We start from the raw sequence: 27,397 nt of genomic DNA on the forward strand, positions 1-27,397 counted from the left end.
TTTATAAAGGTAGATGACTATTTCAATAATAAACATTTATTGATAAAATAAAATAGAAAGCAAAATATCAGTAGAATGCTTTGTAATTGTTTTAAAATATGTCTGAAAGAAATATTTAAAATAATCTAGCAAATGATTTTGGGAACCTACTTTTAATAATAAAAATTTATTAAATATTTAGTTTTATACCTGGACAATAATAATTAAATATAGTATAAAAAGTACTGAAGTTTTGATATGTGGGAATTTAATATATGATAAAGGGATTGTCTCAAAGCAGTAAGGAAAAACTGTTCAGTGAGTAGTAGTGGTTGCAGATTTTAGCTACTTCTAAAAAACAGAAATAATAGAGAGTTGAATCCTCTCTTTACCTACACAAAATTGAGAACTGTTGAATTAATATATTAAGTACAATTTTTAAAAATCTTAATGAATAAGAAGGACATATATGTTTTAGTAGTTTTGAAGTATGAATACTTTCTCTAAAATTAAAATTACTGAAAAGAAAAACCTTGATTATCTTTGAATACATAAATATTTGTAAATATGAACAAATGACTAAAAAATAACAAAAAAAGCATGTAGAAAATTATAAGACATCAGACAATTTGCCTCTGTATCAAAAGATGTTCTTTAAATATATACACAATAATTTAGACTATCAAGCAAGGGAACAAATCTGCCACTTCATAGTAAAAGAAATCAAAATAGAAATAAATACATGAACATCTAGTTCATATATTAAAGATATGCAAGATAATTAAAGATATGCAAGTCAAATATACAATTAAGTAATCTAACAAATAGCAAAGATTATTACTTCTTTTTTGACAAGTTTAAAAACATACAGGTTGGTGGGCGTGTGTATCTTTGCAACAGTTTTGAAGCAAAATTGTGCAATACCAATTAAAACGACTTGTGCATAACCACTGACTCAGTAATTTTTCTCCTGGGAACCTATCTCATGAATAAAGCAAAAAGTATGTTCTCAATGGTAGCCATGTTAGCATAATTTTTACTGTTGTTCTTCTAAGAAAAGAATTATATTCAAAGTTTATTGTATGGATTTTAAAGATATATACACACATATTGCTATATAATTAGTTTTTAAATATACAGATTAATGCGATTCTAGCAACAGGTTATACTTTAGAAACGATATCACATGACCCATTTTGATTACAGAATATCTAACATAAAATGAATAGATAGAACAAAAGTCTATCATGTTCACATTGAATGTTTGGTCTTGTTAGTGACATAATCCAAAATTATGTCTTTATATTTAAAAATGCATTATCTACTAAATAACTGAAAAAAGTAAGTTTGACCTCCAGGCCAGTATTTGGGTTTTCAGTAGCCCTATTTTTCTCTCATCACGTCCAATGCTGTTTCCAAGAACACCAAGTAAAATAAGTAGGTGCAAATTTTATTTAAAAAAAAATGTTTTAAAAAGTGGAAATGCATTCAACTTTCCTAAAGAACAGTGACTAGAAAATATTTTTGCTCTTTTGATTTTAATTTATAACAACTTTATAGGTAATGTATTCTTTGGAACTGAGTTAATATTGATAAGAATGTATTTCATTAATATTTTATTAAATTCCACAATAGAAAACCAGTATCACCCTGATACCAAAACCAGACAAAGCCATATGAGGGGAAGAAAACTGAGCCAATATTCTTGATGAACAAAGGCACAAAAATGTTTAATACAATATTGGCAAACTGCATGCAAACATTAAAAAGATAGTGCACTATGATCAAGTGGGTTTCATCCCAAGGATGCAATGTTGGTTCAACATATGGAAATCAATATATGTAATTAATCACATAAATAGAGTTAAAGTCCAGAATCACAAAATCATCTCAATAGATGTAGACAAAACATTTAACAAAGTACAGCACCCATTCATGTTTAAAACACTACAGAAACTAGAAATAGAAGGAACATATCTCAACATTGTAAAGTTTATATATGACAAACCCAAGGCCAACATTATACTGAATGGAGAAAAATCGAAAGCATTTCCTCTAAAACAGGAACATGACAAGGATGCCAACTTTCATCACTTCTATTCAACATTTTTGAATCTCTAGCCAGAGAGATCAGGCAAAAGATAACAAGATCAGTACTCACAAATCAATCACACTCCTATACTCCAACAATGAATCTGCTGAACAAGAAATTTGAAAAACAATCCCACTCACAATAGCCTCAAAAAATAAAGTATTTGGGAACCAATCTAACAAGAGAGATGAAGGACTTCTACAATGAAAACTACAGAACACTTGGCATAATACAGTGACACAGCCACATCAATGTTTATAGCAGCTCAACTTACAATAGTTAAACTATGGAACCAACCTGGGTACCCATCAATAGATGAATAGATAAAGAAAATGTGACATATATAAATGTACATATATACATATATATATATATATATATATATGATGAAATACTACTCAACTTTAAAGAAGAAATTATGGTATTTGCTGGTACATGGATGAAGTTGGAGAATATCATGCTAAGTGAACTAAGCCAAACCCAAAAACACAAGGGCCGAATGTTTTCTCTGATATGCAGATGTTAATTCACCACAAGCAGGGCAAGCAGGGGAGCTAGGGAAGAAGAGAGTTCTTTTATATTAGGTAGAGGGAAGTGAAGGGAGGGGAAGGGCTATGGGGGTAGGAAGGATAGTAGAGTGAAACAGACATTATTACCTCATGTATATATATGATTGCATGACCGATGTGATCCTACAATATATACAATCAGAAAAATGAGAAATTGCACTCCACTTATGTATGATCTATCAAAATGTATAAATGCTTTCTACTATCAAGTACAACTAATTAGAACAAATAAAAAATTAATAAAAAAGAAAGAAATTTAAGGAGACCTTGGAAGTTGGAAAGACTTCCCATGCTCTTGGAAAGGCAGAATTAATATTGTCAAAATGGTTAAACTACTAAAAGTGTTATATAGATTCAAAGCAATCCCCATCAATGACATTCTGTGAAGCAATGACATTCTTCACAGAAATAGAAAAAGTAGTGCTGAAATTCATTTGGAAAAATAAAAGACACAAAATAGCCAAAGTAATTCTTAGAAGTACGAAGTTGGAGGCATCACAATACCAGACTTCAAATTATACTACAGAGCTATAATAACAAAACATCATGGTACTGGCACCAAAACAGCATGAAAACCATTGGAATAGAAGTCACAGAGACAAACCCACATAAATACAATTATCTGATACTAGACAAAGTTGCCAAAAATATATGTTGGAGGAAAGATAACCTCTTTAACCAATAGTGCTAGGAAAATGCTGTGGAAATTCCACATATGGAATGATGAAATTTGACCCCTATCTCTCACCTTGCAGAAAACAAGCTAAATATTGCATTTTTTGTTATCACATGTGCTTAAGAATTAACTCTTATTATATATTTAAAGTTTGCTATATTTGGCCGAATATATTTAAAGACATCTATTAATGAGAAAGTTTATCAATTAAATGTTCTTTATTTTTTCTCTAAAGATAGACTATTCTGAAGTGTTTTAGTATTTAGAAGTTGGAAGTCTGGGTTATTGTGTGCATTTTTCACCTGTGCACAAGTGACAGTTCAACCCTTACCTTTCCTTTATTGTCTGCTACTTTTGTTTAAGTTGTTTCTCTTCAGGGAAGATGAATTGATGATTAAATTCTCCAAAAAGTGTTATTTTAAATTACGAAGAATATGGATAGACAGTATGAGTTATCTGTTGTTTTGTTTTTGTCACCTGACCTATGACCCTTCCTTCTTTTGGAAAGTGTATTTTACTTTTCCTGGTGCATCTACCCCTGTCCTCCTTCAGTTATATAATACAAGTCTGATCAATCAGTATTCCATACATTTGACTATAAAAATGACTTCAAGAGGAATAGTTAAACTCCAATCAGGTCTAATCAGAGTGAATTTCAGAATTTATGCAGGGGAATCTGAGGAAACATGAGAAAAAAATCTCCTCCTACAAAGGTTGCTAAATTTAGTAATTTAATATCTTGCAGCAGCTCTTTTGTTTCTTCATGAAGGGAGATTTCCTGTGAATGAAGCTGGCAGAATAAAAGTAAAAGAGGAAGAAACACACTGAATATTGAGACTGTTGATGCCATTCTTTTTATACTGAGGTACCTGTTTATTGGGGGAAACATATATATTAGAAATCTATTTTTGTTCAATGTCAGTAATAAAGTTTAATATACTTTTAGCACTTTTCTATATTCAAAGCAAATTTCCTCACGTTATCTCATTTTAGCCCTACAAAATCTCCATATGAAACCAGATGAGGAGACTCAGAAGAGAGGTTAAGTGATTTTTATAAGCCAGAATGTCAGAATCAAGTAATGAGAGGGAAGACATTCTACCTCATACTAAGCTGGTTTGCCTTGAAATTCTATACTTTACAAATGAAGAAGACACCAGAGATTTAGGCACATCAAAGCCAGTGATTAAAGAGCAAAAGGAATTGCTGTGGTTGACCTTGGATAATGCAATTGAACCTGCATGGTGGGACTCTTACAGGGCAGAACTCATTTTCCGTTTGGCCCTTACAGAACAAAATACAGTGTTTTCTTCAGGCTAGGCATTCTTAGCACTTCACATCTTTTGTTAATCTGCAATATTTTTCTTTACTGTTTCCTAGGCTCATGCTAGCTGCATTTTTTGGTGTTTGTTTACTCCAAATCATATTGCATTATTAGTATTGTTTTTTGGTATTGGTATTATTGTTTAATTTTGATTGGTTAAGAAAAAATTTTCTTTTTCCCTTGTTTCCCATATAATCTATATATTACTTTCTTATTTTAATGAGTTATTAATGGTTTGCTGATCTCCTTTAAGTTCTTAATTTTAATACATTTATTTTTTAACCAGAGTTCTTAATGGGAGTATTACAATCAAAAACTCTGAAGAGCACTAAAAGACTTCAGTTCTTACAGCTGATGAACTGTTGGAAGGACAATTTTAATCTTCAAATTCAATTGGGAACATTTTCAAAGTCATTTCTGATACCCAGGGTGATAAAATCTGAACTCTTCATAAGATTTATTGAATTTTTCTAATTAATTTTTTACTGTCTGTGTTTGTTCACTTATTGCCAAGGAAGTATTTAGATTGCTTGGGTTAACTGTTTTTTGGACTTTAGACTGGAGGAAAGGGAGAAAGTCAAGAAATCTGGTGACTTGAGCCCTTTAAATACTCCTGCTTTCTGTGTCTCTTAAATTCCATACTCCACCTCCCCACTTCCATCCTGATCTACAAAAATGCTAATATAATTTCTTCAACTCATAAGCAATCATAAATTCACTTAATTTTATACCTCAAAATAGTACCTATGTGGGGTTTTTTGAGATACCTGTTTATTTGGAGGAATAATGTGGATAAATATTAAAATTCTACCTTTATTCCATGTCAGTAATAAAGTTGAATATACTTTTAGCACTTTGCCATTTTCAAAGCAATTTTTCTCACATTATCTCCTTTTATCCTTATAAAACTCTACATGATGCCAGGTAAAGAGACTCAGAAGAGAGGTTAAGTGATCTTTACAACCAAATAATGTGTATTTTATCAAGAGCCTGAAACACAGACTTATAACATCTGCTTAAATATATATTCCACAGTGTTTTGCTCCTGTGTAAATTTCTCAGCAGGATTTTTTATTCATTAGTTACATTTTTCATTAGTTATTTAGGAAATATACTACAAAACCAATTTTCCTTTCAAACTTTGAAGACAAGAGCTTCTTTTTAAAATGAATCTTCTTCCTAGGCAATACTCTTCCATTATTGAAATGTAAGTCAATCTACGAGGGAAAACTCTCCTTGGTCATGAGAACTGATTTTTTTATAGGATTTTCTCTGTACATATGTATGCATGTACATACACATATGTGTTGTAAAATAAAAATAAATAAATATATGTGTGTATATATATTTATATCTAGGGCTATATAGAATTTGAATCATTCAGAAAAGCACAAGCATTCATTTTAGCCTTATGAAAATAGAGTTTTCAAAACTCTATTTATCCTTTCTTTGTCTGAAAAAAACTGCTTGGTGTTACTGATGCTTTTGTTAACTTTTGTTTGTTTTCTTGGTGATAGTTTGTTTGGGTCTTGTGACCACTCTTAGGCAGTAACATGGTTTATAAAGGTATTTGGGCTTCCTGCAACTCCACATCCCCATTTATGAATCTCTCCCTTTGATACAACTACTGATATATTCTCATTTTAGTTGAAGTGCTAAGAACAAATTTAAATACAGATGTGTTTTACATTATAGTTTGAATATGGTGTGTCCCCCAGAGATTCATGTATTAAAAGCTTGGTCCCTAATGCAGCAATATTCAGAGGTGGGGCTTTGGGGAAGTGATTGGATCATGAAGACTCTAACCTCATCAATAGATTAATCCAGTGATGAAAATCTTATCTATGGACTAATTTGTTAATGAATTCAAAACTGAATCCAATTAGAAAGTAGTGGAAACTGCAGGCGGTTGGGCCTAGTTGAAGTAATTATGTCCTGGTCCCAGTCACCCTGAGGTGAGCAGCTTTGCTCTGCCATGTCTTCCTTACCACCAGTCCAGAAAGAATGGGGCCAGTTGAATAGCCTGAAATCTCTGAAATCCCCAAATAAATTTTTCCTAAGTTGATTTTTCAAAGATATTTTGCCACAGAGATGGAAGACTAAATAAACTAACTTGTAACCAGAAATGTTGCCCCCTATACCATCCTTTTTTTTTTTTTTTTATTTATTTTTTTACGTTTACATAGGGTAATGATGTTTCTTTTTTTTTTCCGTTCCCCCCCACCCCTCCCACCCTTTTCCCTTTATACAGTCCTTCTTTCCTTCATTCTTACCACTCTCCTTAGCCTAACTCTAAACCTAACCCTAAACCTAATGCTAACCCCTCCCACCCCCATTATATGTCCTCATCCGCTTATCAGCGAGATCATTCGTCCTTTAGTTTTTTGAGATTGGCTTATCTCACTTAGCATGATATTCTCCAATTTTGACCATTTGCCTACAAATGCCATAATTTTATCATTCTTCATTGCGGAGTAATATTCCATTGTATAAATATGCCACAGTTTCTTTATCCATTCATCAACTGAAGGGCATCTAGGTTGGTTCCACAATCTGGCTATGGTGAATTGAGCAGCAATGAACATTGATGTGGCTGTATCTCTGTAGTATGCTGATTTTAAGTCCTTTGGGTATAGACCAAGGAGTGGGATAGCTGGGTCAAATGGTGTTTCCATTCCAAGCTTTCTGAGGAATCTCCACACTGCTTTCCAGAGTGGCTGCACTAATTTGCAACCCCACCAGCAATGTATGAGTGTTCCTTTTTCACCACATCCTCGCCAACACCTATTGTTGCTTGTGTTCTTGATAATCGCCATTCTAATTGGGGTGAGATGAAATCTTAGGGTAGTTTTGATTTGCATTTCTCTTATTACTAGGGATGTTGAACATTTTTTCATATATCTGTTGATTACTTGTATATCTTCTTCTGTGAAGTGTCTGTTCATTTCCTTAGCCCATTTGTTGATTGGATTATTTGTATTCTTCGTGTAGAGTTTTTTGAGTTCTTTATAGATTCTGGAAATTAGTGCTCTATCTGAGGTATGGTTGGCAAAAATATTCTCCCACTCTGTAGGCTCTCTCTTCACATTTCTGATAGTTTCCTTTGCTGAGAGAAAGCTTTTTAGTTTGAATCTATCCCAGTTGTTGATTCTTGCTTTTATTTCTTTTTTGGAGTGCTGGAGTGTTTTGCTCATAAGGCAAACACTGTACCAACTGAGCTCTATCCCCCACCTCCAAACTTACTATCCCGTAAGTCAATCCTACTTAGAAAATCAGGAGTCTCCACTATTAGGGGAAATGGAAATTAGCACAATTCATGCCAAAAATAATTGTTAAAAAGAGTAACAGAAATTTTAAGTAAACGAACCAAAAGTTCTTTGTCAGTAATCTTAATATCTAAAACTCCACCAAACAGGTTTACCTGAAACAAGGATATATTTCATACCTGAAGATAACACATTTAACAGCCAAACCTTGAAAGAGTTTCTATATATCATGATGAAGTTATGATGTGACAATCAAAAGCCCTTTAAATATTTCTTAATGTGGGAAAAAATAAGACCAAAGAGATCATCAAGATTAAACTAGTATACAAATTAGAATAAAAACTGCAAACACATATATGAGAATATGGCTAAAATCCAATACAAACAGTAGAATGAATCAGACATATCTTTCCTGTCCGCATATATAAGTACATAACCAATGGAACTCCATATCATGTATAACCACAATAATGGGATCATAAATGGAACAAATTATACTTATTCTATGTATGTATAATATTTCAAAATATACTCTACTGTCATAATAAAAATTAAAAATTTAAAAAATTAAAAATTAAAAAATAAAACAATGATGATAAAAAAAGAGAGAATTTTAATGGTTTTGACAAAACTTTAAAGTCTTCCTGACTCTAGGCTGATTTCCTTTTTTACTTCTGAAAATTTCTCTGCCCCCTCGAACATGTAATTTTTTTATGTGTGGTACTGAGAAATGAACTCACCAAGGGGTGCTCTACAACTAAGCCACATCCCAGCCCTTTTCTATTTTGAGACAGGGTCTCTCTTAAGTTTTCCATGCTGACCTAGAATGGTCATCCTTCTGCCTCATCCTCAGAAGTTCCTGGGATGACAGATGTGAACCACCATAACTGATTGACATGTGTATCTTTTTAAAAGCCTCTTCTCAATTTGTAAAATGAATTCCTCAAGGACCCTGGTTCTATTTATGTGAAGAAATACAACCAACAAAATGTTAGCACCTCTAATCTTCAGGCTTCTGTAGAAGGGTAGTTGCCTAACTTTGGTGGGAATATTTTTCTAAGATATAAACCTGCCTCTATCATAAAGATGGGGGATGTTTATTTTTCCTTTGGGTAAGTTAATTAGCAAGCAAGTATCATTGTATGGCAAAACTAGGGCTACTTTTTGGCATCAGTGATATTTTTCATTGTTTTAATCATTTCACTCTTTTCTGATTTTGCTAAACCATTGAATAACTTACTGTGCTCATGTGTGTGTGTGTGTGTGTGTGTGTTTAGTCATTTGTACCAAAACATCTTTTTTCTACTGTTCTTCTCATGTGATAGTTTACTTATGTATACAATTTATTAGTCCCAAATAGATTTCCCCTAGAACTTTGAATATGTTGCATCATTTTCTAGTATACAGTATTGCCATTGAGTTCATGAATGAACTCAACCTAATGTTTTTATTAACAACTTTATATTTTTGTCTCCTGAGGAATTTTAATCAGCTTGACAAGTTCTAATTTTTTAAACTATTACTTCAGATAAGATTATGAATTATATAATTGATATTAGCCAAACAGTCTTTTAAATTTGTAGTGAGGAGAGAGGGGAGTGGGGAGGAGAGAGGGGACTGGGGAGGGGAGAGGGGAGGAAGGAGAGGAGAGGGGAGAGGGGAAAGGGAGGTCTCCACTGGCCTGATTCAAATATATACCCCATAACCACGACCCCAGTGAACCACTTTGTCCAGCCATACCCCACCTGCCTCCTGTTACTCAGTCAATTCCATCAGGGATAAATTCACTGATTGGATTGAGACTGTCATAACCCAATCATTTCTCCTCTGAACCTTTGTGCATTGTCTCACATGTGAGCTTTCAGGAGATACCTCAAATGTAAACCATAAAACCTCTGGGAAAAAAAATTGATGATTTTGTTTTTTCTATGATAATTTTCTCCTTAGGTAAGATGTATGCTGAATTTTCTATATTCATAGCTTATTCTGTAGCTGAGCTCCTTTTGCAATTTAGCTTAATTTAGGTACTTTAAATAGAAATCATTTTAGTAATTCTTATTGTTTCCAGTTGCCAGTTTTAATGAAAAGTTTGTTTTCACCTATCTGGGATAAATTCTCATTTCTTCAAAGCTAGTAATAGTCATATTCTAGGGTTCATATTTGTCTTTTGAACACTTAATTTGTTATGCTCATGTTTTGAATTTTCTTCATGCAGTTTTCATGGGTGCTTCTTATTATGTGTTCTACACAAGGTCTGGGTGATTATTAATTTTGTTCCTGTCATTTCTTTTGAAGATGGCTCTGTGCTTATCTGTGAACAATTAGTTTTTTCAATTTACCACAAGCTTTGTTTTGCAATTATGAAAATGTTCTAAAATTACTACTTCGGTGCGGAAGATGTAAAAGGAGCATCTTGCTCTTTGAATTTATCTCCTGGTTATTTGTGACTTTTGTGCTCTCTCTCTTTTTTTGATGGATGTCTATTTAAAGTATTACTCTATACTTCCCTTCAATTTCTAAAACTAAGTAGCTATCTATTTGAGCAATACGCAAGAAAAATAAACTTACTAATAAAATGATGTTTTTAAAAATATTTCCCAAACTTCTCATTTTGAAATTTTTCAAAACAATGAAAACGTTTAATGATGTGTACAATAAACACACAAAATTTCATCAGTAATTGTCTCAAATTTTTCAAACTTTACCTCACCCAGGAAAACAACATTTTTTTCATGTGTTTCATTATTAAGTTATATAAGTATAGAGTCTTAGGGAAGGGTAAACCAAAGTCTCTTCAGCCCAACAACAGAGGATGAGGAAACTTCAATGAAAAAGATAACTGAGTCATATCCTCAAGCCGAATGTGCTGAGAAGCAAGCAGTGCTGACAAGAACACAGGACTGGAGCTGAAAGTTACCTGCTGACTCTGCAGCCCCAGCTGTGCTAGTGACATCTGATCCAAGCATCTGTCTGCAGCTCTTTGAGCAGACCCCACAGAAACCCAAGAAAGTATGCAAATTATTTCAAAAAAGCAGCAGGTGTTGAGTGTGTTCCTAAGTTGCAACAGCCTTTGTGAAGTTTCATTTAACTTCACGTGTCAACATTTACAAGATTTTTCTCCTAATTGGCAATCAGTTGACAATGAGGCAGAGTAGTTCAAGCTGAAATTTTCCTGGGACTAAATGTTCAATATTGCTTCCAGATTGTGGTCAATTCCTGAAGGAATCAAGTAACAAAAGAAAAGTGTTTAAAAAAATATATATGACCGTTCAAGTTCTTCCCAGTGTTCCATTCAAAATTCTAAAAAGAATGAAGTACATTTTTATTCTTTGATAACATATTCTGATATGACTTCATTATTAAAATCTGTGCTGTCACAGAGATTCACTTTTTTCCTCTTATGGGATTATGAGTTCCATGTCTTAGTTAAAGTATGTGAGGGGGAAAATAAAGCATGTGTACAAAAAATTATGAGTATAATCTATGATAAAAGTTCTTTTTTAATCATAGCAATAAGGAGTATAGAACATGTATCTGTAACATTGAGCATAGAATATATTTTGATTTTTGATGAAATGTTCTATAGTTTCATCCTTGGCATATTAATTTCAATTCATAACTCCTTTTAAACAATAGAATTTCTTGTTTCTCCTTGTAAACTTAAAAGAACTTAAATCTTTTTTTGAAAATTGAGCAAAAGTGTTGAAGTGTGTAGACCTAACTTGGATGCTCTAGTTGCCTCAAAGTATATAATAAATCATCTATCAACTGAAATCAGTATCTTACTTAATCAATGGTTTCTTGCTAAGTGAAGATTATAGTACAAACTATTTCAGCTAAAATTTAGAAATTTTGCACAGAATAGTAGTGAATATTCTGTCCTAAACAGGACACTCCAAATCAGGGGTTCTTAATCCAGGGTCCTGGATTAAAAATGAGGAGATCAGTGACTTTAGATGAAAATACTGTTATCTTTGTTTTACTAACCTCTAATATTTAGTATTTTCTACCACATGGATATAGCAAAACCTGCAATTGTGTTAGCAATATTGATTCTGTCCCCAACATACAACAGAAATTTTGATATAAGATGTGATGCTTGACACAGGTCCTACAAAATATCTTTTATGTTGTCATAATTTAAAATAAATTAATAAACCTGTTGTTAGATCTTTTTATTTACAATGCTTTAATAACTTTATTTTAATATATTTCATTTTCTTTTTAATTATCTATAGTATTTATTTGATAATATTTTGAGAAGCATCTTCATGCTTCCTCAAACTGACAAAAGTGGTCCATTGAACACTAAATTTTGAGATTTCCAGGTATACCCTATAACCATTCCTTTTCTTTCATATACCACATTTAACACTAATTTGACCTGTCCACTCTTCCTTTTACAACAGATTTCAAAACTTTTTGGTCATCTCCACTGTATTTTTATGATCAAGCCACAATCTTACCTTCCCTACCAGGATGACATGACCAGACATGGTTATAATAGGTCCAGCTCAATCTTTTCAGCCTCTCTCAGCTATTCCTTCTCTACCTTAATATGTCATAAGAAATTATACTGTTTTAACTCTTCAGGATTAATCATAAAGAGAAAAGTCTGATATGGGGGACCATGGGAAGGAAACCAGGTATCAAGCCAACAGCTTAAATATTCCTTGATAAAACTACATAGGAATAGTGATCAAGGTAATAATAACGAGTAAAAATGTTTTTGAACAGAACACTGGCTATATGTTAATAAAAATAATTCATTAAAAGTCACTGCAAGTGATTAGATTTTAAAAAACTGGAATATATTATGGTGGAAATATTCATTGATAGGGTATTTTTTAAGTAAACTGGTTTGACTTTTTATTTAGTAATTTATTCAATCAATATGCATGTGTGTGTGTGAGTGTGTGTGTATGTGTGTGTGTGTGTGTGTGTGTGCATGTGTGCATGAAAGAGAGAGAAGGAGAGGGAAAGAGAGAGAGAGAGAGAAATAGAAATAGGGTTTAATATCTACTATATCCCAGGTCTTACTCAGAGTAGGCATGATAGATTACCATCAAGATTAAGAGGAGTTCTCACCTTTCAAATATACAAATGCTGTTGAGAAGACAGAAAGTTAAGAGAAAATTTAAATGCAGTATATGAAATGGCACAATAGGGATGAATACAGGAACATAACAGAGAAAGGACAACTGATTATTTCAGGAAAAGATAAAACCAAAAGATGAATACAAACTAATCAGAAAATAGTGGGCAGAAGGGCATGTTTAGGGCTTGGAGGGAGGGCATGATTTTAGCAATAGACAACAAAAAATGTTGGTTACATCATGGCTTGTTTGGGTACATACAAGTCACTTGGCATTTATAGAATTATGGTATGATAAAAGTAATGCTAGAAAAAAGCAAACTTAAAAAATATTTTGGATTTTCTTTTGATGATCATGGAGGAATGTTGGTATATGTCATTAAGCAAAAACAACCATATAATTAATTGTAGGACACCCACCAAGTGTGGCAGCTCATGCCTATAATCCCAGTGATTCTGAACATGGGGATCACAAGTTCAAGGTCAACCTCTGCAACTTAGCAAGACCCTGTCTCTAAATTTTAAAAATATATATTTATAGGTGGGGTGGGGTTTGGTTTGGGAATATAGCTTATCGACAAGAGTCCCTGTGTTCAATTCCCATTACTGCAAATAAATAGTAAGACACCTTTTAGCAAGTAGGACACCTTTCTGGTATTAATGGGGTTTTATGCTCATTTTGATATGCATTTTTTTTTTTTTTTTTTTTTTGCGGTACTAGGGATTTGAACCTAGGGCCTTGTGCTTGCGAGGCAATCACTCAACCAACTGAGCTATATCCCCAGCCCTTGATATGAATTATTTTGACTTGAATTCTGAATAGGAACTTTAAAACAGTTATAAAATGTTTTTGTGTACTTGTTTATGTGACTTTGCAAAATCAATGTGAACTTTTGTGTCCAACAAACTTGCTAAAATCTCAGCTATGCTCCTTCTATATTCTGAATCTGGTAAACCATTTAGACTCCATACTGGGATATACTTTCTAACTAGACTGTCAAACTAATAGTTACCTCACAGGGTGCCTGACAACTCAGAGAAACTCAATCGTAGATCAAAAGTTGAACTCAGAGTCTTCTAAGAAAACAGATGGAAGAAATGTTTTAAAAGTCACACAGGAAAATAAAATCATTTAGAAGAGTTCACACTAATAACTGAATTTCAAACACTGAATCTCAACATTGCATAATATGCATATTTATCCTCTTATAATTCCCCTTGGGGCATACAAACCAAACAAGATATCATTTGTCTCTGCACTCACTTTCTTATAAGCCACCTTTGAAAATCTAATGTTTTATCTTCTACCTCTCCAATTTTTATGCTATTACCTTTTATAATAGCCTCTTAAGTACTTCCAACCTAAGAAGAATTATTATCTCTTGGTCCTGAATATTTAACACTAACTTGCAATCCATCACTCTCAATTCATTTTCAGATCATAAGCCAAAGTAGTCTTCATGCTTCTCATTATTCCAAAAACTATTTTTCTAAAAGAGTCATAATGCTGATATCATTATTTAAAAACCTACTCAATTTGTCATTTCCCAAGTTCCTCGTTCAAGTTCTCCAGGTATAGGGGGCTGGGGAGATATCTCAGCTGGTAGAGTGCTTGCCTTGCAAGCACAAGGCCCTGAGTTCGACCCCCAGTACCGCCAAAAAAAAAAAAAAAGTTCTCCAGGTAACTATCACCAAGTATAATTAGAATTCTAATCTCCTGAATAAGTTTAAACAAACATCCTTCGTTTTTTTTAATGATTCATTTTCCTATTGATAAGAACTTAATTATAGTTTGTACACTGAAAAAAAGTAAAAATTTAGCACAAGCCAAAGACTCCGAAAATCAAATATCTTCCATGATGTATTACTACTGCTCTTAACAACAAATCAAGTTCAAATAAATTTAAAAACATGTTTTTATTTTCTGAACCATGTTAGCTTTTTATTTATATACAACTTTTCATTTATACAGGACATGTAGGGATTTTATTGTTTTATTTTAATACAGCATATACAAAAAGAAGGAATATATTAAAGCCAAAGTGGAAAAGTCTCCAGAAATTGAAAAATATTTTTGGTTACAACTTTATTTAAAAAAAAATAGAAATTCCAAAAAATTCTTGCTACTCAAATATCTGAATTTAAAATAATACAAAATTTTAAGTATAAGCGTAATATGCATAATCGTTTTAAATAATGTAGGTAAGAATTCATGGAAAATGCAACTTCTTTACCTGGTTGTTGAGAGTTCAGGGCAGTTTAACTTTTCTAGAAAACAAGAAATATATATTGAAAGATGGAAAACTGAATGTATTCTTTTACTCTGTAATTTCTAGGAATTTATCTTAATCAAATATTTATCTTGGTAAAACACTATAAAGGTGTTTAACCCAGAAAAATATTTAACTGGTGAGATTAGAAAATTATTTGAATAAAGAACTAAGTTCACAAAATAGAAGATTCTTTGTCAGCCATTAAAATTAAGATGGGAAGTGGATTGAAAATGATAGAGCTTTCCAGAAAACCTAAATAATCTTGTGCAGATATGAAGTAGTTGCCAAAAACAAACAAAAATAAATAAAAGGAAAGATATAATGGGTGAAGTGTAAGAATCTTTAACATCTGCATTCAAGAAAAAGGAATTTTCTTATTCCTGGGTGTCAAGGGGCATGCAATTGTCCACATGGCTTATCTACTAAAACACAGGAAATATCCCTTTAGACTTGAGATATAGGTTGGAGAAAATCTGCAAGGAAGGATGTTAGCTGATGATGCAAGTAGTCTTTTTTAAAATATGCTCCTGATCAGAGAGAATACACTTCTTACAATACACTAACAAATATTGGGGGTCCCTACTGAAATAATGCAGAAAATCAAATTATGAATGACTCAAATATTCAAGAGCTTTTTGGGGAAAGTGTAATCTTTAGCACCATAATATTTATAGAACAAATCATGTATTAGTGATGGGGATTTTAGGGATAGAGAATATGATTGGAAAGTCAGACTGGGAATCTGCCCAAAACCCATGCAAAATTGGGAATTTAATCCTCACATCAGTGTCTTTAAGCTGAAGTCATTTCCTACTGTGAATCTGGTTGTGGAGACATATTCAGACTGACAAACTATTTCCAAGTTCTTTGATTAAGCCTAGGTTTATGTCAAGGATAATCCTTAAAATGAAATTAGGTCTTCCAGGGATAGGCAAGAAATCTTCCTGGTATGGGTGCTCAGAGTGCCCATCATGGCTATTAGGAACTCAGAAACAATAGTATCTCTTCAGCCAGGCTGGGTTGTTTCTGTAGAAGTCACTCTAGAATCTAATTCCAGCAATTCAATGATGTCCTACTCTCATAGGAAGAGTTAAAATACCAGACTTTGAGTTTAAGTACAAGGCTTTGCTATATAAAAAGATTTACCAGGAACAGATACATCAAGATATTAAATTTATATTTTTCCATTTTCTCTTCCATAATTTAAAAAGAATAACAGGTTTTGTTGTCCATGGACTTAGAGGAAGAATTTTTGCAAAGTGGTAACAGATTCTTCTTGGCCTTTACTTGTAGCCCAGAGGTTGCTTTTATAGGCCTCTCAACTATGTAAATGTCCTTTGGATCCTTATTGACATATCATGAAAAAAAAAAAAACTAATTTCTCCCTTTATTGAAATATATGTTTAATTTAGGAAAAAAATATTCCTTGCTTACTGAAATTTATAGACCAAGAGATATTAGAAATATAATACTATTCCCAAAGAACTTCTCTGTTAAATAACCACTGTGCAGAATTCTCAGGAGGAATTCTTTAACATGTGGCACCCTGTGCTGACCCATAATTTCTGAATTTTTTCTGCCATGTTGCATTATCTCCTAGAGGATCTGGAATCCCATTTATGAACTAGTTTTCAGAAGTAATCTTTCATTTCAAAATAGTTGTATATACCTACATATACTTGCAGTAGGCAGAAAAAATGCATTTGGCCCCAAAATATGCACATTTTAATGCCAAGAAATTTACAAATATAACTAAATTTAGATGCATTAAATATGAATCTTATCCTTACTTTTTGGGTGGACCTGATCTAATCACGGGGGTCATTATAGCAGAAAACCCTTCTCTGACTGCAAGATGTAGAGAGAAATCATAGAAGAGGAGTTTTATGGAATGCATGAGAATTACAAACCACCATGCATATTGAGTCAAACTGGAAGGGAAAAAAGAGTTCTTTAGTAAGCATGCCAAGCAAGCGGTGGCTGGGAGCAGGTTAATGCCTCAAAGAACTCCAAGCACCTAATTTTGGAAGTATGGAGTTTATAAAGACAAAACCCACAAGAACAATTGAGGCACATGTTGATCAGAAAGACCCTGTAGAGATAGTTATTTTGATTATATGAGAGAATTGTTTTGATTACACATTTCAGAGTCATTTTGTTCTATATCAGGGCCATAGTCAGGGATATGGAAAGGTCCTACTGTACTGCCAACATAGATACAGCTTCAGGAGACTGAAAGGAAAACATTATAAGCAAGCATACAATGGAGTCAGGTCACAAAAAAATGGCCTTACTTTGGTTCTTTTCCATTTCAGGAGGAAGGAGAGATAAGAAAAGGGGAGGTCTGCAAGATCTGAAGTAGGAACAGAACTTAGACTGTAATACCAGCTTTCAAGATGAAGGTGGCAGCAAATCTCGAATGAGTTCAGAAGCATATTCTGTTGTCTCCCAATAAGGGCCCAGCAGGCCCACATTTGGGTTCCAGCCTTGTAAAATTTGGAGCAAAGAAAACTTTCACAACTGTGAGGTAGCAAATATGCCTTGTTCTTCATATTAAAGTTGTGGTAATTTAGTATGGTAATAATAAAAAAATTAATGAAATGAATAAAATCATGTGTTTACATAATTCCTATTTGTTTACCAGGATGTTGAAAAATGACCATGTAAAAAACATGTGAAAATTATTAAGAGCAGGTAGAAATAAAAGTGCTACTGAGATTCAGGTAGACTTCAGAGTTATAATATCCACTAACCTCTATTTAATATATTATGAAGGTTAGGAAAAAAGGACCAGGGGACTGATTACTTTTATCATTTCAATTATATAGATATGAGGCAGCAATGATGGTAGTATTATTAAAATTAGAGTACAAGACAAAAGGAAAATATACACAAGGTTATTTGGTTTTAGAATGGATAAAAATGAGGAAAGTAAAAACTACCATGTTTCATTTCTGGATAATTAGAGAATGGTGATACTGTAGAAATTAATGTACAAATGGAAAAATGTAGACTTACAAACATAAGTCACTTCCAGCTTTGAGCATACTGAATTGGGGTTGCCATACATTTAAACAGAGAGGCCTGTGAATCAGGGGTGAACATGGATTTGGAGTTCTGTAAGATCTCCGTGCAGTTACGGGGATTTAGAGGTCATTATTTTAGAGAACATAAGTGAAACTATGGGGCATGTGCCAATTGCACACTCAAGAATGGATTCTCAGAGGGAGGAAGGCCTGTTAGAAAATGTAGGAAACAAGTTAGCAAGTTAAGATCTTAATGCACATCAAGGAAAACGAGGATGTTTGGTATGGTAAGAAACCCTAAAGGAATTGGCTTTATTAGAGTTTGGGGAAAGAAGGGGATTTATAGCACTATAACTATAGGGAACTAAGGAAGAAATAAGTGATATAAAAATACAACTAGTTGTTTTTTTCCTAAGAATTTTGCTGGGAGAAAGAACTGTGACTAGTAGAACTGGTAGTTGTAAATGGTGATGAGATTTTCAATTCTGCAAGTTTCTCAAAAATAATGAGACGGTAATGATGGGGACCATTAATGCTGAGATGACAGGCAAAACCAAAAAATAAATAAATAAATAAAATAAAAGAGACCAGTTAAATGTTGTACTAGAAAAGAAAATTCAAACAGTTGACAAAAGTCACATGTTTAAAATGCCATAAATTTTATATCCCATCAGTAGATTTCTGTAGAAGTGGTATTCAAGCAAAATAATGTTGGAATAGTATTTACAATATATTTATGTTGAAAAACATACATACTTCAAAAAAGGGAAAATAATTTTTAATAAAATTATTTTATTATCCTTATGTTAGATCACTGTGGATTTATTCTCAAGTTATACAAAATTATTATAGCACAGCACCACCAGATATGAAAATATAAAATAAATTAATCTTTTCAGTCAGTGCTGTCCAATAGAAATATAATGGACATGTAATTTAAAGAGAAATAATAAATATTTTTTAGTGAACACCTTTTTTAAAATATTTTTTAGTTGTCAATGAACATTTATTTATTTTTTATTTTTATTTATTTGTGGTGCTGAGAATCAAACCCAGTGCCTCACACATGCTAGGCAAATGCTCTACCACTGAGCCACAACTCCAGCCCAGTGTAAAAATTAACAGGTAAACATAATGTTAATATGTTTTACTTAAATCAATATATTCAAAATAGTAAATACTATTATTTCAATACTTAATCTGTACAATTGTGTTTAATAAGGTTTTCTCTTTTTTTAGGTATGCTTGAAATTTAGTGTGTAGTTACACTTAGAAGACATCTCATTTCAGACCATTTGCACTTCAACTGCTTTATATCAACAGAGTGCTAGACAACGTATCCTTAAATAATTCTTTATTTCTTATAGGATATTTTACTTCATAGCGACCATTTTTGAAGTTTAGAGTTTCAATAGCATTAAAAGAAGTCATAATTAATTATGAGACTTAAATAACAGAATGTTTTAGCTCCTTAAATAATTTTGACTTCATTCGCTTTTCTTTACTCTGGACTCCAAAGAAGTTATTCTATTGCTTCAGACTGTTAAGATGAATCATATTATATTCAGTAAATACTGGTCTCTAACAGTGTTTTCACTCTTAGTTTCACATACAAACGGATTAAATGTTTACATTGGTATTTATAAACCAGTTTCTCCAAACCAAGTTCTCAATAAAAATACATTACTTCATTCTCTGACTTTAACGATATCCTTTTGCATCCATAAGAGGCTTGTTGATGCTGCAAGTCTTTGAGTTCCTATGTTACTTCCCCTTGAATGACTAAGTAAAAACACAGGGGACATCTCTCAAATGTAGCTATTGATTATTTAACTTCTGTCATAAAGCGATATCAGTTCACCTTCTGTTGTTGCTGAGTCAATTATGAATTTCTTTTCAAATTTATAAATGTCCATCTGCTATCTTTATACAGCAGCTGATCTAGATCTCATGCAATCGGTGTATTTTTGTTTGTTTATTTCTTTGTTGATTTTGGTTTTGGGTTTTGGGGGTATTTTTTTTTTGCCCCAGCAGAGCACTGTAGACAACTTCCACTATCTGTAGACATTATATGCTGCTCTGTTGGAAATGAGATGCCAACCACATTGTTTCCCTTATTAAGTGTGATTAAATTGTGTGGTTTGAGTTGTGAATATTTTTTTTCTTCTATATTTCACATATATAATATAACAAAGATAAAACGTGATTGAACCCTTCAAAATATCTTCATATTTTGGTTGTATCTCAGAAATTTTTTTTAATTTTATACCTTTTAAAATATTTTAGTGTTAATTTTTATTAGTAATAATCTTAGATCATTTTGGTGCATTTTCCCTTTCTCTTCAAGTAAAATAAATGTACTTTTAGGTGAATTGCTTCATTATTTCAAGTGATTTTTTTAAATACATAATAAAATACCAATCTGTTCTTCAGTAGAAAACACTTTACCATTCAAATGTGAATTATTTAAATTCTAATTTAAACAGTTTTTTTTGGCAAATATATTTTTGTCAGCAGTTTTTCTTACTTCAGGAATCTCCAGGTTAACCTCTTTGTTTTATCATCATGTCTGTCAGATCCTGTCATACTGATTTGTACTTTAACAAATTTTTTTTGTGTTTCCATGCATTTTGTACTTTTCTTTTAAAAATTAGTTTTGTGTCTTAGTATTTCTTTTCTATCTTTGAATGTAATTCTATTTCTTTTATTTCTTATCTTTAATTTCTTTACCTAGATGATATCAATTTTGAAAAGAGATTTAGTGTCATCCATTTTCTTTATCATATCATGTGACACTAGTATAGTGTCACCTGAACTGCATCTTGTTGACTTCCCTGTTGAACTACAATCTATATGTAAGAGAAAGAGAGAGAGAGAGAGTGAAAGAGAGTATGTGTTTGTACTTGGATGTAATCAGGGAGGGAGGACTCCCATGCTGCACTTTCTTATTTATTTATTTATTTATTTATTTATCTTTTTCTTTTTGATACTGGTGATTGAACCTAAGGGCACTTTATTACTAAGATACATCCCCAGTTCTTTTTATTGTTTATCTTGAGACAAAGTCTCACTAAGTTGCTGAGGGTCTTGAAAACTGCTGAGGCTGGCCTTGAACTTGATATCCTTTTGAAAGTCTCCCCAGTTGCTGGTATTACAGGAGTTCACCACTTTGCTTGTTCATACTGAGTTATTCTTAGGGTTTCACTAGATCCTGCTTCAGATTAGGAGTCTAGGATATATGCTTTTACTAGAAGCAGTTAACACTTGGATATGCATTTTTGCTCCTTTATCCAAATAGTTACTGTAATACAAAACATACAGAAAAGATCAAATTATTTTAATTTGAGATTAATTCTTATTCTGGTATACATTGCTTACATCTAAAAGATGAACTTTTATGATAATTTTCACAAAATAATTATATGATCCTTGCCAAGTTATGTTATATTGAAAGAAAACATAGTACAAAATGATTCTTTTGTCTTTTAGCTTAAATTCAATTACTCTGTGTTATCAGAATAATTATACAAAGAAAATTTAATCTGACTGTGTAAATGCACATATATAATGAAGACACATATATCTTCAGAAATACTGTTAATTAGGCTATGGTGCTGCTATTGCTCCAAGTATTAAAAATAAGGAAGACACTAAAAAAATTCAGTTCCTATAATTTTCTTAAAAAATGAAATCAAGAATGTACTTTCTTTAAAACTTTAAAAACATTTATTGAACGTCTCTCTGCAATCATCACTTTTTGAAATTCAGAGGACACAGCAGAAAATTAGGCAGGCAGACTCTTACACTCAAGGAAGAGATAAAGTAAGAAAATGAATAAGACAGGACAAAGAAGAGGTACAGGTGGCAATTTGGTGACAGCACTTTTTTTTTCAAAGAAATCTAAATGATTATATATATATATGAATTTTTTTAACCAGGTATTGAACCCAGAAGTGCTCAACCACTGTGCCACATTGCCAGTCCTTTTTAAATTTTTTAATTTTGTGACAAGGTCTTGCTGCTTCACTGAAACTGACTTTGAACTTGTGTACTTTCTGCCTCAGTCACTAGAAGCCCTGGAATTACAGGGATGTGCCACCCCTAAGGTATTTGATGAAGTAGTTTGGAGGATTTAGTTTGGATAAAATATTTTCGGGTCATTTGGCTCAGAATTTAGATGTTATCTCTTTGTAGGACAAGTACTCACAAGAGAAAACACTGATGTGTATCTAGATAGGAATTTGTGTGTGTGTGTGTGGTGTGTATGTGTGTGTGTGTGTGTGTGTATAGTAACAGAATAGTGAAAAATCACAGGACAATTGTATTGGTGATGTAAAAGCAGTGTCAGGAGAAAGTAGGTGTACCAGCTCCTATTAAATCTATTAAAAGATAGGCAGAGTCAAAAGGCGGGTCCATTCCAAGTTTTCTTAGATGCCCTTCAACAGATGAATGGATAAAGAAACTCTGCTATATATACACAATGGAATACTATTCAGCCATAAAGAAGAATAATATTATGGCATTTGCAAATAAATGGATGGAATTGGAGAATATCATGCTAAGTGAAATAAGCCAAGCCTAAAAAACCAAAGGCCTAATGTTTTCCCTGATAAGTGGAGGATGATATATAATGGTGATGGGGGGCTGGGGAGATAGCTCAGTCAGTAGAGTACTTGCCTTGTAAGCACAAGGCCCTGGATTCGATCCCCAGCACCCAAAAAAAAAAAAAAAAAAATATAATGGTGATGGGGGTGGGGAATGAGAGAATAATGGGGGAACTTTAGAATATGTAGAAGAAAATGAGAGGGAGGGGGTATGAAAAATGGTGGAATGAGACAGACATCATTACCCTATGTACATGTATGATTACATGAATGGTATGAATCTACATTGTGTACAACCATAGAAATGAAATTATGTACCCCATTTGTGTACAATGAATCAAAATGCAGTCTTCAAAAAATTAAAATTAATAAAAATAATAATTAAAAAAAAAGATAAGCAGAGTCAAACGCATTATTGCAGGTGAGCATTGCTAATTTAGTTGATACCAGCCTTAATAAAAAAAATGTTAAGTAATGGCATATAGATGTGAATTCATTAAGTTTTTAAATTGCTGGCATTTCCAATTTATTCTTAATGAAGCAACATGATTTGTGAAATGTCCTTTTTTCTATTAAATCTTATTGTCCTGTGGGAAGATGCAATACATATTTTTGTAATGAGGCAACAAATCACTATTGAAATACCTGCTACAATGCATGCTTTGCCATTTTCCACATACAAGCTAAATAGACTTCCTTTGATTATTCGATGTTGCAAAGGTAGCGTCTTACCTGGGATTCAGAGCTCAATGCAAAATTGAAATGAAGTTTGCAGTCATTTTTTCCATCTGAAATTTTACATTTTTGAGTGAATTTATTTAAAATGTCACCAACAAAAGTTTTTGATTTTTAAGAGGACATTTTGGGGCATGTAGGAATGTTACATGATACATTTGGTACAACCTGAAAAATAGAATGCTGAGAATCTATGAATTCATTTGTAAGTGGAAAATTTACTACTTTGAAAAAGTAAATTCTTTGTACATGAACTTTAAAATAATCATGACAATTCTGTGGACTTTTAAACTTCTATCCATGGAAGTGAGCGTTGCAAGTTTAGAATCACATGTGTCATAATACATAATGATTATTAATTTGGGTATATTTCAATACCATGTTTTACAATGAGAATATGGGTCACTGACCAACAGTTAAGATTTTCTTGATAGAGTATATCCAAATTTGAGTAGAAAAATAAGTTGATACAAAATATTACTTATCTAGAAAACAGTTTTAAAACATTAAAATTCTAAAAATAATTTTCAAATAATTTGATAATTGACTATATAATATTCAAATGCTAAAATTTTATGATAAGTATTTGATTATATGTGTGTCATTAATTAAATATTTGGACTTCACATATGACTTCATTTAGAATAAATTATTCCTTTGCTAGAAATGTTTTGAAATTACTTTTATGGAACATATGGAATCATTAAGGTATTCAAAAACCATATTGAAATGTAATTAATCCTTGAGACTGGGCAGTGAAAAATCTATCAAGGTAAATATGATAGGATATAAGGGAAAATGTAAGAACTATAATATAAGTAATTGCAATGCATAGCTAATATCAATTTGAGTTATGCAGATTGTAATAAAGTTTGAGAGGAAAAAAGGCCTCAGATGGATTCACAATTATATCTACAATTAAATAAAGATGCTTTATTGTTTCAAAGTGGGAAACAAAAATATATACTCTTCTATAATGATGAGCATCATTATATCCAAGACTCATTGTATGATGAATCATTGAGAAGACCAGGACAAGGAACACATTCTTCTCACTAAACAAGCCAGTGCAGTGTCTTGTGAGTTAATATTCTCACTCACCTCAGGACAGATTTTACTCTTTCGTAAAATCCATTTTGCTCTCTCGAGACAAATACACAAAGACTACTCAGTCATCTCCTTGAACTAAGAATATGAATATACTAATCATTAAGAAGTCAAATGGTACCGAACCCTGAGAACTTACTGCAAGGTTAAAGGAAGAAGGTAGTCTAGGTAAACTGTCCTAACCTCACTATTTATTTGCTGATTAATGATGCTCATTATTAGAGGATACACATATGAGACACATTCTGTGTGTCATTTTCAGTAATGCCTTCTCTTGAATAACTCCAGTATAAGGGAGTTCTGTTCTCCATGACTACACAATTTAACTAGGACTAACTAATTTAACTTGGAAGAATTCTGAATTTTAAAATGCTCCCTCTTGATCCAGGCTGGCATTTCCTTTCCTCTCACATGAGAATACTGGATTTACCTACACTCTAGAACTATACAAAGCAAAATTTAATTTATCTTCAATTTAATACTGCTTCCAAACATGCAGGCACTTTTCACATTTACCCTCTCTGGTTAATAGTGATTTCTGAGATGAATCTGCCAGCTCCAGAGTCCCTTCGCAGATTTCTCAGGTAACATGATTCTAGCACTAACTACTGTCCTCTGAATATGATCAATATTATTGGCAGGAGTGCTCAATATTTTGATTTAGTTTTCTAGGAAAGTCACATTTTATGTAAAGAAATGCATTTATTGAATATCTACAAATAGCAAACACTTTTAGTATGTCAGCTATATTCAAGAATTTCATCACTTTATCTTGAATATTTTTTATTTGTGTTCTTTTTCTCAATAGTATTTTGTAGATACCTTGTTTCATAGATAGTAGAAACTGAGGTTGAGAAAGTTCAACAGTCTATTCATGTTTATAAAATCAACTAGTGGTAGACTTGGGATTTAAATTTAATCTAAATTAAAGCCCAAACCTGCATTTTTGATAATTTGCACACTGTATTTTGACTTTGATTTCATAATAGTCTTCAAACAAATTTTCCCTCTATAGGTGAAAGTCCATATTGATTTAGTGGAACATATGTTTCTGTATACACTTGTATATACTGTCTAAAAATGAGAATCCAACATAAAATGCTAAATTATTCAATGTTTATAAAAAATTATTCAATTTTTATAAAAAATAATAGTTTTTTTCCCTTCAATAAAAGAATCATTTTCTGTCTTACAATGGCTTCTGTTTTTCTAATTTGTTGGATTAAATTCTATACAACTATGAAGTCCATTTTAGTTTACTCTGGCTCATGAATACCTACTCCAACTTTGGTTAGTGCAAAAAAAAAAAAAAAATTGTTGCCAACAGTAATCAATTTCAAGTTATTATTTTTAATTTAGTTTTCACTCTATTTTGTTGTTTCTGTATGAGAAATAATGGGAAATAGCTTTTTCTATTGAATCCTATCAAATGTGATAGGATGTTCAACCGCTTCTATCTGATCAGGAAAAAAATAATTTGATTACTAGAAGTTTAATTATTCCTTCATGTTCATAAAATTGTACCTTACAATAGCCAAACAAGATTTCTATGATTCCTGGGTTGAAAGAAAATTCAGTATTGATGTCAAAAAGTCCCAAGCTGAATTCTGACTTTATAATTTTCTGGTGGCATGACCTTGAAAAAATATTTATGCGTGTACAGTACTTACATTTTATCATCTGCAAACAGTATTTTTACATCATAAAGTTGAGTTGAAGGCAGAAGTAATGGTGGACTGCTACTATTGTCTCTTATTTGTTTCATTCTAGCCAGATTTAAGGAATATGGTTTTTGTCAGGAATATAAATTTTAGATGTTTTGGAAGCATTTCTAAACAAACAACAAAACAAGTCTCCAAAAAACAAGCAAAGAAAATTCAACATTTATCTATTATTGGGCTGAAGATTTGGGAAGAGGGTCAGTTTTCATGTACCTAATTCTAATATTCTTTCTCTTCTTACTTCCTTTCCTAAGTATCTATTGTCTGACCGTTTACTTAGGTAATTTTAGGTTGCTTCCCTCCCTAGGTATAATGCTGGCTAATATAAAGTCTGCTGGCATTGTGTGCAATGATTTGTATTCTCAGCTACTATTTGCCTACCTATTGCCAGTTTCCTAATGAAAAAAGAAAACATTTTCAAAGAAAAAGGAAAGTGAAACAGAGAAACACACAGACAATAATACTGCCAGGTCATCAAGCTTTCCCTCTTAGCTTTGCAGTAAAGATGAAAAACACAAGTTCTATTGAATATTTTAAAAGCTAATTAACTCATTTATTTAAAAGTCTCTTATCAAATTGTTATTTGCATAATGGGAAAGAGTTGAACTGACAGGGCTGCAGCCACTGACATTTCTTTGAAATGCAAATTGGTCCCTCATTCTTCAGCACACAAGACTCTGAAATTAGGCCATAGGACCTGGAGTGGGAGACACAAGGAGATGGGAGCTCTAACTCAAGAATATTTGACTTCTACAACATCTGTACACAGCATCTGTGTTCAAGTGTTTCCACAAATAACTGTTTTCAAACAAACTGAAACATACTTTGTTCAATACATCTAATTAATGCAAAGGGCCTAGTAATTGGTCCCTTAACTACTTGTATTTTTCTTGAAGTGCTTTTCAAAAAAAATTAAGACGCTCATTACTT

The sequence above is a fragment of the Sciurus carolinensis genome, chromosome 11 (genome assembly GCF_902686445.1).
Source record: "Sciurus carolinensis chromosome 11, mSciCar1.2, whole genome shotgun sequence".
Taxonomy (NCBI): Eukaryota; Metazoa; Chordata; class Mammalia; order Rodentia; family Sciuridae; genus Sciurus; species Sciurus carolinensis.